A 13,497-nucleotide genomic window follows, 5' to 3' on the forward strand; every position below is an offset into this window, starting at 1 on the left:
GAAAGAGCATTGGAAACAGTACCAGTGTAGCACTAAGGTAGTACAGTAGAGAGTGCATTAACAAGATCCTCTCAGCGAGGCAGGGCTCCTAGGACGTGTTCCCTTGTGCTCAGGAGTAGACATTCCCCTTGCATGCAGTCTCTGTGTGTGGAGCTCTCTGTGATCCTACCTGCCCCAGCAGTGGAAACATCAAACAGTGCTGCCCTGCGTAGCCCCGCGCAACATGACACACGATTCTGCCTGCCGTTTAGAAAAACCCAATTAAGCTCTAAGTAAACTCAGGTGGATTATCGATTGGAACCAAAAACAAATGGTGGTTTCTTCACACATTCGCCTATGGTCCTGCTGCACACACTGGCACACACTGACTTGATTACTGTGGATTAGAGAGGTGACATGAGGATTACAGCACAGCGGACCATTTTTCCCTTGTCTCTTTCACGACACATTGCACAGGGATATCTTGGACAGGTGTTCTGCATTGAAGAGAGGCCTACGGTAATCTGCAACATTGCCCTTTTACCCAGACTCTTCTCTGCTACTCCTTATATGTTTGTTCAGGCAACCGCACTCTCTCGTCCTTGACTTTCTCCCCCTTTTAATCTCTCTCTCTCTCTCTCTCTCAATATCTATGTTCTCTATCTCTGTCTCACTGGCTCGCTCGCTCGCTCTCTCCCTCCCTCTCTCTCTCTCTTTCTTTCTCTCTCTCCATCCCTGCCTCTCTTTTTCTCTCCACCTCTGTCCTCTCTCCCTCCTCTGTCATCTCCAATAGAAATATTTCTAATGACGTTGAGTGATCCCGGGTCATAATTAGCAGAGTATTTATTGGAGGGTGGGGAGGTCAGGGGTCAGTATTTAGACAGGCTCTCGTTACTCCCTGATATTAAGGCTAATCGAGACGACTCTGTGTGCTGCTCTGTCCTTCTCTCCCTGGTGCCGGCTGGTCTTTGGCCCGTGAGCCTGATTGCTCCCAGCTCATTCCCAGCCGGGATCATGGTGCAGTCAGTCAGTCATTATGGAGCTATTTGAAATAGGGTGGGTCATCAAGAGGATACAAGATGACTGCTGGGGTTATGTGTGACTGAGAGGGAGAGGATTCAGTGGTGGTGCTTTTAAAGAAGTAGAATAGACTTTTGTGTATTCCAGCGTGATGTGGATGGTTTTTGGTTCCAATTGTATGTGGATATGTGGTATTTGTCATTGATTGACATCAATGCTGATGAGAGACTTGACGTGATGCCTCAAGTAGAGAAGACCCCTCATCTCCAACAATGTTATTCCATAGACTCCTTTCTGTCAAATTGGTGTCAAAGCAATGTATTTTACTCATTCAGACTTGTCTTACTTTCCCAGGGAGGACAGGACGGTTAAAGGGGACAGACAGTGCCCAGTGTGACCACTAGAGGGCAGACCCAGTATGGCAAGCAGACTGGCAGATGGCCTACTCACTCACCACTCACCATACCTGTACCAGACCTGTTCCACTGGCTTCACCTGGGACTACAGATATTTTTAGTTCACATTTTCCCAAATTGTATAAAATGGCCCGTTTAGTCAAGTTGGTGTTCCCCTCGAAACCCATCTAAGGCAGGGAGCCATTGGCCTCTCATTCTGTCTACACTTGGATGGTGGTGAACATAGCACAAAGAGGTAACACATTTCTCCATGTGATTTTGAAAATGTGATTTGGATGAACAAGCTTTACCGAGATGCTGAAAACATTCAGAAACAGGACGCGACAGAGTTGACGACAATGTCATTTTCGTCTGAACAACATTCAGCCTCGTTCTCTGTGGAATGTTTCTAGAGATTAGAGGAGTCGCGGGGTGGGATGGGGGCTGGCGCTCTGAATGAAGACTGTGTTTCAGACAACCATCCATCTCTGATGTAGCTAATAAAGTTACACGCTGTCATTTACAGGGGCCTGCTTTGATGTTGTTCTAACCGTCAGGAGCGATTGAATCATCTCCAGGGGCAACAGACTCTGTCCAAGCTTGATATAGTCAGGTGACATAGGAGTAACACTTTCCCCAACATCCAATGGAATAGAATAGAAAAACTGCATCGTCCACACAATGTGGAAATAATCGAGTCAGTAACAATGAATGCATATTCTTCTATGCGAGTGTATCTCTCTAAATCCGTCATTTAGGACTATGGCTCATGATCTCGGACCCGCCGTGGCCCCAGTATGTGTTTGATCACTTGTCTGCTGCAGCTCTGAAAGGACATCTGCCCTCATGGCTTGACGATGCTCTTTGAAGTTGGCTGAAGTTTTTTTTTTAAGTTTAAAAAACCCAACGAAGACCACATCAGAACGTCTGTCTGTCTGTGGACCAGGAAAGACCTGCTTCATGTCATGGTCAATTACAGGCCAGTCTCCATAGCTTGCCCCCTTTAATTAAAGAGGTTGCTCACGCACACAGGAAGCCTTTTTGTTCTTCTCTGGGTGAGGCTTACGGTCAATGGTTTGGACGCCATTGCATGGTCAGTTCCCTGTTGTTGCTCTCCTTACGCCTGGGATGGGAAGTCTCACCCCTGACGTCATCATTTCCTCTGCTCACCTCCATCTTTGTCTTCATTGGTAGCCCTTGCTTTTATACCAAAGGTGCTGGTGTGGCCGGTTCCCCTATACAAGCCCCTGATATGTACATAGCTACCTCAATTACCTCGCACCCCTGCACATCGACTCGGTACGACCCTGTGTATATAGCCAAGTTATCGTTACTCATTGTGTATTAATTCCTTGTGTAATAATTGTTCTATATTTTTCTCTCTCGTTTGTTGGGAAGGACCCGTAAGGAAGCGCTTCACTGTTAGACTACACCTGTTGTTTACGGAGCATGTGTCAAAGAAAATGATATTCTGTCTTTGTATTTGACTTGATCTTCTGTCTTGCGAGGCAGGTCTTTGAGACAGGAGGCTGCCGTCTCAGTGCTGCTCAGCACACACACACACACACACACATCTGTTATTCCTCCAGCTGTCACCACGGCAACAGAGCTGGACTGTTTCAAGGTTCTGAAGGTTCCAGGTGAAAATAAACAAAGTCCAGGAGCAGAATCGACCGGAGGGGAGGGAGAGCGAGAGGGAGGAGAAGTTCTTAGTTCTCACCATGCCAAGGATTCTCCTACCATACATCATACGTTATCTACCATATTGTCATGCATTCCCTTATAACAATAGTTCTCTCTTTCATTCCATCTACCGTTTCAGGTGCAACAAATGAGCTGTGTCCCTGGTCCTCCCAGATCCAGAGTGTGTTTGCCCCGCATCTCAGTAGCCTGAGCTGATTACTGGGGAGCCTATGAAACAATCAGCAGACCTCCCCGTGTTGACAATACCGGTCTTTGTGGTTCGTCCCTGGCTGGAGTCAGAGCCTTCTGTAACCAGAGCAGAGCGGTGGAGGCCATCTGGCCCGTTTAGCCCTACATTGAGCAGACGGCACATATAGCACAGCACTACAGTCGGCTGTGTCAGGGGATGGATGCCCTGCCCTGGGTTCTCTGCGTGTGTGTGTGTGTGTGTGTGTCTGTGCGTGCACGTGCGTGTGTACGTGCGTTTGTGTGTGCGCGCGCATGTGGGATCAAACGCACAGTGATAAATTCATTACAGTGAGGCTGTTACTGTAAAAAGAACACAGGACCAGAATATAGCCTACAGTAAACACACAAAGCCACAGACACTCAAATACACAGAAAAAGAGAGAGCGAGAGAGTTAGAAAAAATGCTGTCGCTTCTGGATTTCATTTACAATAATCCTCAAGCCTAGTAAATTCATCGCTTTTATAGGCTCTCATATTTTTCACTCCAATGTAGCATAGCCTATTTAAAAAATTACTCTGGTAGACAAAATGCATTTATTACGTGTATCATGAGGAAGGAGTAGTTGTGGGTTTCCTCTATTTTAGTCTAAACTTTTATTCGGTTCTAGGCGCTTTTGTTAATACTCCGCCATGCGCAGCTCCTCATCGCGGGCCCGGGAAGATAACCCCCAACAAAGGTATCTACAGGAGGTATCTATGATATTGGCTAGTCTAAGCGGGGCCTTTGAGCAACAACTGTACATATGAACAGACAAAGCCATCGATCACGTGACACCATTCCTTCCTATGGGAAGACTCAACGGCGCATTGAATTACAAATGAAGTCGGTTAAGATGGCTAAGACATAACATGAGTAGGTTGAGCTACTCCAGGAAGTGGCGGTGCAGGCTAGCTCAGTGCTGCCCCCTCTCATCGAGTAACTCAAGTTGAAGGCCGACCGGGGTACTGCATGCTGCCATTAGCAGCTAAATGATCCTTAGAACTTCTTCTGTGTGCGATTTTAAAATAATCGGTTCAAGGACATATGTCTTTGTATTAGAAGCAATTATTTGTACCATGATTGTCTTAGTATTTTTTTTATGTACACGAAGATTGACCACAACCATTTTTTCATTCACTATAATGGGGTATTGTGTTTTCTGCAAACAATGCCTGCAGTACCGCGGTCAGCATTGGAGTCGAAGGGAGTTCGTAGTAGTTCTCCCCTGCTTTTGTGTCATTGGCAGTGTCCCCGACCAGTCATAGAGCTATACATACACTGAGTATACCAAACATAAGGAGAGGATTCAGTGGTGGTGCTTTTCAAGAAGTAGAATATAACTTTTTTTATTCCAGCGTTATGTGGATGTTTTTGGTCCCAATTGTATGTGGATAACAGGTACAATTGGAACCATTTGCCCTCAAAACGTTGGGGCATGGACTCTACTTTGGTGTCGAAAGTGTTCCACAGGGATACTGGCCCATGTTGACTCCAATGCTTCCCACAGTTGTGTCAAGTTGGCTGGATGTCCTTTGGGTGGTGGACCATTCTTGATACACACGGGGAAACTGTTAAGCATGAAAAACCCAACAGCTTTGCAGTTCTTGACACACTCAAACCGGTGCACCTACTACCATAACCTGTTCAAAGGCACTTCAATCTATTGTCTTGCCCATTCACCCTTTGAATGGCACACACACACAATCCATGTCTCAATTGTCTCAAGGCTTGAAAACCCTTCTTTAACCTGTCTCCTCCCCTTCATCTACACTGATTGAAGCGGCTTTAACAGGTGACATCAAAAAGGGATCATAGCTTTCACCTGGAAAGAGCTGGTGTTAATGTTTTGTATACTCAGTGTATACTTACCTCATCCTTGTTGATGTTCAGTGCTGTATCACTATGCGTGCCTTATTTCCCCACATTACTGCGCTTGCTGTGTAATCACTGAGGGTCTTGCTCCACGTACTGAATATATCAGGAGATTGCTGTGGATCACATATTGTTTCCAGTGTCTAATCACTGTATGCTCTCTTGTAGGCTGGTATGCCTCCCCCCTCATGACTGATTTGAACCTGTAACCAAATGATTGTAATAAAGGAAAAGCATATGAACTGCCATTGTAGTCTGCTTGGTTCATGGCCAATGGTTGCTACCCAAATCTAAGAACCAGAGTTTTTTTTTTACACTTGCGTGCATCTCATCCAAAACAGATATTGTAAATCAAGAAATCGTTTCAATAAAGAAAATCGTCAGGCTATTAGTGTGTCTGTGTCTGTGGGTCTGTTTTTCCTCTTCAATTCCCAGGTTATTTCTCGCCTTAGCTTGAAGCGGTATTTCCCTGATCACTCAGCGGTCAGACTGGCCCGCTGCCAGGTTGTAGACATGACGATAGAGTATAAAACACAGCCCTTAGGACACCAAGAAGAGGTGGGCGTGTGTGCATGCGTGCGTGCGTGTATATGCAGGTTAAATGAAAATAAAAAATAAGAGATTGTCCATGCCTGCACGCCAGTGAGTGTGTGTGTGTCCAATTAGTTATCTGCAATGATAAATGCCTGTATGGATAAGCTGGGCCTAGCAAGATGACTGCTATCTGTGTAGTGGGTGATGTCCGGGAGGCAGGATAGCAGGGTGTTTGTGTGGACAGCTGCTGACTCCTTAGTGTGTGATTTATGTCTCCGTGTTGCAGAGTGCTCTCTCTCTCTCTCTCTCTCTCTCTCTCTCTCTCTGTTTCTCTCGAGCTGTTTCTCTCTCTCTATTGAGCTGTTTCTGTCCGGCTCCGTGTAGGATGAGAACTGGCTGTGCTGCATCATAAATCAAACAACCCCCTCTCTCCCAACCGAAAAATCTCCTCTGTCACTTTTTACATTTTGGATGAAGTGTTCTTTATGCCACGTTATGCTCGCTACAGTTCCCATCTGTCTGAATCTTGAGTCTTGACACAGTGCTAACTCAGTACATTTGACATAATTTGCATTTTTATAGCGTAGGAATGAACAGGGCCATAAACTATGAGGAGTGATCATACATACATATAGCCACGTCTGAACAGGGCTTTGAAAGGTTCACATTCAGTAAATGGATGCTGTGAAATAGTCAAATGACTGTGCTTCGTGGTCTATTGATTATTTGACATCCGCTGTATGTCAGTGCATTTTGTTTTGGTGTAAACTCACCCATAGGTCATCATTTCCCAGGCAACAGAAGGAGAGAACTGAGAAAGTCCATTGCAGTTGGACAATTGGACAGCGTTTTCATGGACAGTGTTTTCCTCGTTAAAACAAATTGCCTACATATGTGGGATCTTAATTTGACCAGTTTCGTCGCAGCTCTAAAATAATCCTGCAGCAGGAGGATTTGATTATTCAAAAAATAAGTGATAATTTCTAACATGAAATTTGTTTTGATACAGTGCACTATAGTTTGGATGTAGTCTACGGCTGTATTTCAGATACACTTGTATGTCGTAGTGTTATTAAGCTATATAAAATGACAGTTGTTGATGTGTAGGGCTGCATTTCAGATACATGTTTGAACAATTGAATGTCACATTAGTAGCAGCTACTGTAGTAGGACATGTATTATGTCTGGTTCTTTAGCGTTTGAGCGAGTGAGAGAGAAAGAGAACTGGTTCAATTGAATTTCTCATCGACAACAGAGTGATCAAATTAAGATACTATATCTGTAAGTCAGTTACTGTGTCTGGCTCTCTAATATTGATTTAGCGAACATCCTGTCCTTTGTGGAGTTGTTGTGTGGTTAATGAGGACATTTTGTATTAAGGGGACTGAAAGTGGCTAGCAGGCCAGATTCCCCTTACACCCGGCGCTGCTAACATGCCTGACTGAGCGGGTAGAGACCAGAGCCTTTGGCATGAGGCCGATGTGGGCTAGGCTAGGCTATGTGTTACGAGGACCACAGATGTTCCTGAAATCTAGTGGGTGTCCTGCCCTTCGCATAGTGAGAGCCCTTAACAGGACATGAAGCAAGATGAAATGAAACAGATGTCTAGCTGTTGCCTGTGAGAGGGGAAGAGCGTGGACACACACACACACACACAGGTCCAACAGGTCCATCATCACAAACACAGACATGTCTCTCTCTCTCTTTCAACCACACACACACACACAAAATGTGTTTTTACAATAACACTTTATATCACCAGCAAACTTCCTCCTGGAGCTGTGTTGGCATGAGACAGGAAGTCGCCATGCTGATATACAAGTGATATTCAAGGATAGAAAAGAGGTGGCATGGCGGGGTGAGAAGGCTATCCCAGGTGCCCCAGCTGCCCTGGAGATTAGAGAGAGATTAACAAAGGGGTCACAGCGCTGGCGTGGGACACACAGCTGGGGAGACAGACTCCGGCTGGCCTGGAAGGGCGGCAGTTTGGATAGTACTATTATGACATTACTGCATTTGATGTAAGGGGAACAATTGTACCAGTTCATGCATCTGATTTGGAGAGACATACTTTACTTTTGAAAGTAATTGTTTATCCGTGGATTTGGCGTAATTCCATCAACCACTTACACATTTAACATCAAACGCTTCAGCTGCTGGATACTTCCTCACATCCTCCTTGGGCCATCAGCTGAAGACTTGGTCTGTAAGAATAAGATGTTCAAAAGAAATGACAAACATAGCTTGCAGTAGAACTGTTGGTCATTTTTTATTAATTCATTTGCATAGGAGCAGGACTAAGGCAGGATTCTTCCTCCATGGTAAATAGACAAGAGGAGGACATAAGAAACCAGCCAGTTTATCCAGAGCCCATTCACTCCTAGTTGAGTTGTTTGCTGCAGTCATCTGATCGAAGGCCTCCTACGGCACAAACCCACACACACTCACAAAGAACTCCATTCACCATTGATTATCACTGACAGTGTTTTCACTGTTTAATGAGAATCATCCCTGCTAATACTGGCTCCTGACTTCCTCTCGAAACCACATTTGCATCACTCCAATCACCTCTTCCCCTTTTTTCGCTACCCTATCCTCCTTCTAGTGAGAGCAACCTAGTGCCAGCTAAATGGCCTGAATTGCACAAGACAGCAGACCTTATTAGGAAGCATGTGACGTCGTCTTCTTCCTTTCCACCTTTCCATGTGCAGAATGATATCTTCCAGCTTTAGTCATAAATCAACACACATCCATCTTTCTGGAACAGGGCAAATATTTAGACATGCATTCAGCAGCAGTTGCTGAATCAGAGCTGCTGGAATCTGGAGACTAGGGTAGACTTGTGGAGGTTGTGGATGATACAATATGATGTATAATGGACTAAGGTACATAAAAATAGATTATATCTCAATGGGACTAACCTGGACAAATATTCCGACAAGTCCTACATTTTTGCGCATACAATATGACGTCGATGCATAATTTACACAAATATCTGAGTTACTCACTTGTATCTCAAGTTAAGGATTTGGCGTGGAGTTCACATCATCACATAGCCTCTGTTTGGGCAGTCGTCCCTTTATTGTCAATGTATGTTGAAAATGAGCGAGCTGGTGTTGGTTGAATTATGCCCTGAGCCCTGTGGTGCAGCTCTGAGCTGAGGACTGCATGTTGCTTTGAGCTCTGTGAAGGAGAGCTTACTGTTCTGTGTCTCTTGGAGTTCTGTTTGAGCACTGGGGATTTTTTCCGCTCTGTGAGAAACATGAAAAGGCCTCAACTGGCAGAGGATGGAGGGTTTTCTGCTTCGGAGTAATCCTGAGTAATCCTCTGAGACTTTGTGGCCAGTCTCAAAAAAACTTCACCCAGATCCACTCGGTATCTTAGCAACCGCATGCCAACAACACCTCATTATGCTGTGAAGACTGGAGACAGGGAGTGTGATAGAATGAAAGAACCAGTAAGAGAGAGAGGAAGAGAAAGAAAGAGATTGAGATGTCTTTAGTCTAGAATTTTAAATGGACTCTCTCACAATTGACACTAGCCAGTGTTGGGGTGCCAATGGCGGAGCGAGCGTGTCAGCTCATTGGGGAAAAGCAGCCAAATATCACCTTGTGTCAATAATTTGTTTATTTTCATTTGCATTTGCTGGCGTCCCATCGTCTGAGGCTAAAGCATTTCAACACATGCTCACGCTCTCACCTTCCACAGAAATGCAATCCCAATCACGCACCACCACCACACACACACACACACTCACACACACACACACACCACTCTCAGAGAATGTGTTAGATTATATTCCTGTGCTATATACAGTATGTGGACTTGCTGCAGTAAGTTGAGCTGAGGGAGGGCTGGCTGTTAGTAGTGCTGACAGGGCGTTTGACTGTACCTCTACTCAGGCCTGGTGAGGAATGGGCCTGTCACAGCCATAGAACCGGGCCCAGCTGTGCGCCTGTGTGCATGAGACGCAGGGCTCTGGTAACTGGGCCTGACACATAGCAAGGCGAAAGCTTTCAGAGCCTCATCCATCATACTGTAGCCAGGCTCTGCTAGCCACACTGATCACGCCAGAAATGCTCCACTCACTGCCTGGCCTGCTAAGCCCACCACCACATACCGTTCACTACCATTTAGACCTATCCTTCAGCTCCAACACACAGCTGCTAATGTACTGCTAAACCGCTACACAGGGCCATGGGAGAGTCCCCAGCATGGAGCTCACCCAGGGGGCTCAACAGGGGTGAGGCTGAGCTGGGAAAGTACTTGTCAAGATGGCCGGTATGTGTTCACACTGGTGGACATTCTGTAAATGTATTTCCCTATGTTTACTACTTGAGCCCGAGGCTGTTATTCACCCAGACCCAGGCCAGATAGGGATTAAACCAGCAGACCGTCCAGCAGAAAAAAACTCTGGTTCCTGTGTTTGGCGGACGTCCTGAATAGGGAGGGCAGGGGAAGGTAGGGCAGGGTGGGCACTCAGGGGAGAGATGAGACTTCCCAGTGAAAGAGCCGCAGCAATGAGGAATTTCACGCCTGCTGGTTGGGAGTGGAGCCCCCTGAAAGAGGCAGTCTGTGCGAACATCGGCCCCCGTCTGGGGGGGGGGGTCACCGTTGTGGGGGTCCGGAGAGGGGATATGGGAGTGACATCATCATCATTAATGCCAATGAGAACAACAGCTGTCTCATGGAGTGCATATGGAAGCCGCTGTCTCTTCCATTCATACTTTTCTGGTGTTAATTAAGTCTACAGAATAAGTTATAGCTCGTGTATTACTGCTGTAGCGTATTGTCAACTATCACAAACAATATCTAACCCTTGGCAATAACTGAAATTGAGTCACCAAAAGCTGTTTTGTCTGCTTGAATGGTGATCTCTCTCCCTCTTTTGCTCTATCGCTCACTCTGTCTCTCTCTCTCTCTCATTCTCTCTTTATTTCTCTCTCTCTCTCTCTCTCTTTCTCTGAAAGGATGAGTTGTTGTAAAGAAAGATGTATTACTCTGAAAAAAAGCATCTGTCCCTTTCTCTGAGCTACGGATTCAAACAGACCTTGGGTTCGTTTGGGTCACTGCCGCCATTCTCTGTCCTGTGCGCCAGTAGCCTCATCAGCCAATCAGATGCCTGCATGCTGTTTGAAGATCTTTACCACAAAGACATTCTTTGAAGTTATTCATTGTGACAGTGCTCAGCTGACAACGCACCAAAGCGCAGCTTATACTTTAACTCCAAAGTAGGCTATACAGTATCGTGGTGGGTTTTCTTCTTTTCACTATTGGAATTGCTCTCAGATCTTCTGGACAGTTTCCTTTCAGACTTGCTGCCATGCGTTCAACCGAAATGCAGATTCCACTTCTCCATTGAATCTTTGCTTCTTTCCTTTTAGTGTGAGCAGTGGGTGAAGTGGCGGAACGGGCTGATCAAACGTGGACTAGCCTGGGTGCTTGGACCCCTTTTGTCCCGCTAGCTTGTACAAACACAGTCCCCTCTGGCTCACTCAGAAAGCATAAGAGGAGGAAAAGATTGTGTGGATATATATAAGGTGTAAGGATATATAAGGTACAGAATATCATAATACACTATATGTTGATAAAACTGTCAGTTTGGCCACAGCCATAAAGGTGGCCAATAATGGATAATATGACACCGTATATCCTTCTGTTTTCTTTTTGGGTCCCTGCTTTGAATATAATCATAGAATAAATCAGAATACATCTGTTCATCTACATTATTCTTTTCAGAGATGATTTTGTTTTATTTCTGGCATCAAACATATTCACGTATTACACAGGGACACAAAAAGATGGAATACTGATCGTGAAAGGTGCCGTGAACATGCAATTATGATTATTGTCATTGTAATTTGCAAGACATGATCAATACCTGGGGAATGATTCTTGCTCTTGCTTTGCTAACAGTTAAAGTCACTTATCTGACTGTAGAACTCGTGCTGGACAAACACTCCTCCCCGCCCTCCCTCGGCAAATCAGATCACAACTCAATTTTGCTCCTCTCTTCCTATAGGACAAAAATCAAACAGGAAGTACCCGTGCTAAGGTCTATTCAACGCTTCTCTGACCAATCGGAATCCATGCTTCAAGATTTTTTGGATCACGCTGACTGGGATGTGTTCCGGGTAGCCTCTGAGAATAACATTGACGTATGCACGGACACAAGTTCATCAGGAAGTGTATGGGGATGTTGTTCTTCCTGTGACTATTAAAACCTACCCAAACCAGAAACCGTGGATAGATGTCAGCATTCGCGCAAAACTGAATTTAGCCATGGCAAGGTGACTGGGAATATGGTTGAATACAAACAGTGTAGCTATTCCCTCTGTAAGGCAATCAAACAGGCAAAATGTCAGTATAGAGACAAAGTGGAGTTGCAATTTAATGGCTCAGACACGAGACGTATGTGGCAGGGTCTACAGACAATCACGGATTACAAAGGTAAAACCTGCCAAAACACTGACGTCTTGCTGCCGGACAAGCTAAACACCTTCTACGCCCGCTTTAAGGACTGTGGGCTCTCGTTCTCCGTGGCCGACACGAGGAAGAAATTGAATCACCCCTCACATGGCTGCCGGCCCAGACAGCATCCCTAGTTGCGTTCTCAGAGCATGCGCAGACCAGCTGGCTGGAGCGTTTACGAATACATTCAATCTCTCCCTATCCCAGTCTGCTGTCCCCACTTGCTTGAAGATGTCCACCATTGTTCCTGCACCCAAGAAAGCAAACGTAGCTGAACTAAATGACTATCGCCCCGTAGCACTCCCTTCTGTCATCATGAGAGGCTAGGATCATATCGCCTCTACCTTACTGACATCCTACTGCTACTTCAATTTGCTGCCTACCCCAATAGATCCACAGACAATGCAATTGCCATTGCACTGCACACTGCCCTATCCCATCTGAACAAGAGGAATACCTATGTAAGACTGCTGTTCATTGACCATAGCTCAGCTTTCAACACCATAGTTCCCTCCAAGCTCATCATTAAGCTCAGGGCCCTGGGTCTGAACCCCGCCCTGTGCAACTGGGTCATGGACTTCCTGACAGGCCGGCCCAAGGTGGTTAAGGTAAGAAACAACACCTCTACTTCGCTGATCCTGAACACAGGGGCTCCACAAGGGTGCGTGCTCAGCCCCATCCTGTACTCCCTGTTCACCCATGAGTGGCCACACATGCCTCCAACTCAATCATCAAGTTTTCAGATGACACAACAGCAGTAGGCCTGATTACCAACAATGACGAGACAGCCTACAGGGAGGAGGTGAGGGCCCTGGTGGAGTGGTGCCAGGAAAATAACCTCTCCCACAACGTCAACAAAACAAAGGAGCTGATCGTGGACTTCAAGAAATAGCAGAGGGAGCACGCCCCTATCCACATCGACGGGACCGCAGTGGAGAAGGCTTCAAGTTCCTCGGCGTACACATCACTGACAATCGGAAATGGTCCACCTATACAGACAGTGTGGTGCAAGGCGCAAGAGCGCCTCTTCAACCTCAGGAAGCTGAAGAAATTTGGCTTGGCCCCTAAGACCATGACAAACTTTTACAAATGCACAATTGAGAGCATCCTGTCGAGCTGTATCACCGCCTGGTACGGCAATGGCACCGCCCGCAACCGCAGGGCTCTCCAGATGGTGGTGTGGTCTGCCCAACACATCACCAGGGGTACACTGCCTGCCCTCCAAGACACCTATAGCACCCGATGTCACAGGAAGGCCAAAAAGAACATCAAGGACATCACCCACCCGAGCCAGGGCCTGTTCATCCTGCTATC

Source organism: Salvelinus alpinus, chromosome 32 (assembly GCF_045679555.1).
Source record: "Salvelinus alpinus chromosome 32, SLU_Salpinus.1, whole genome shotgun sequence".
Lineage (NCBI taxonomy): Eukaryota > Metazoa > Chordata > Actinopteri > Salmoniformes > Salmonidae > Salvelinus > Salvelinus alpinus.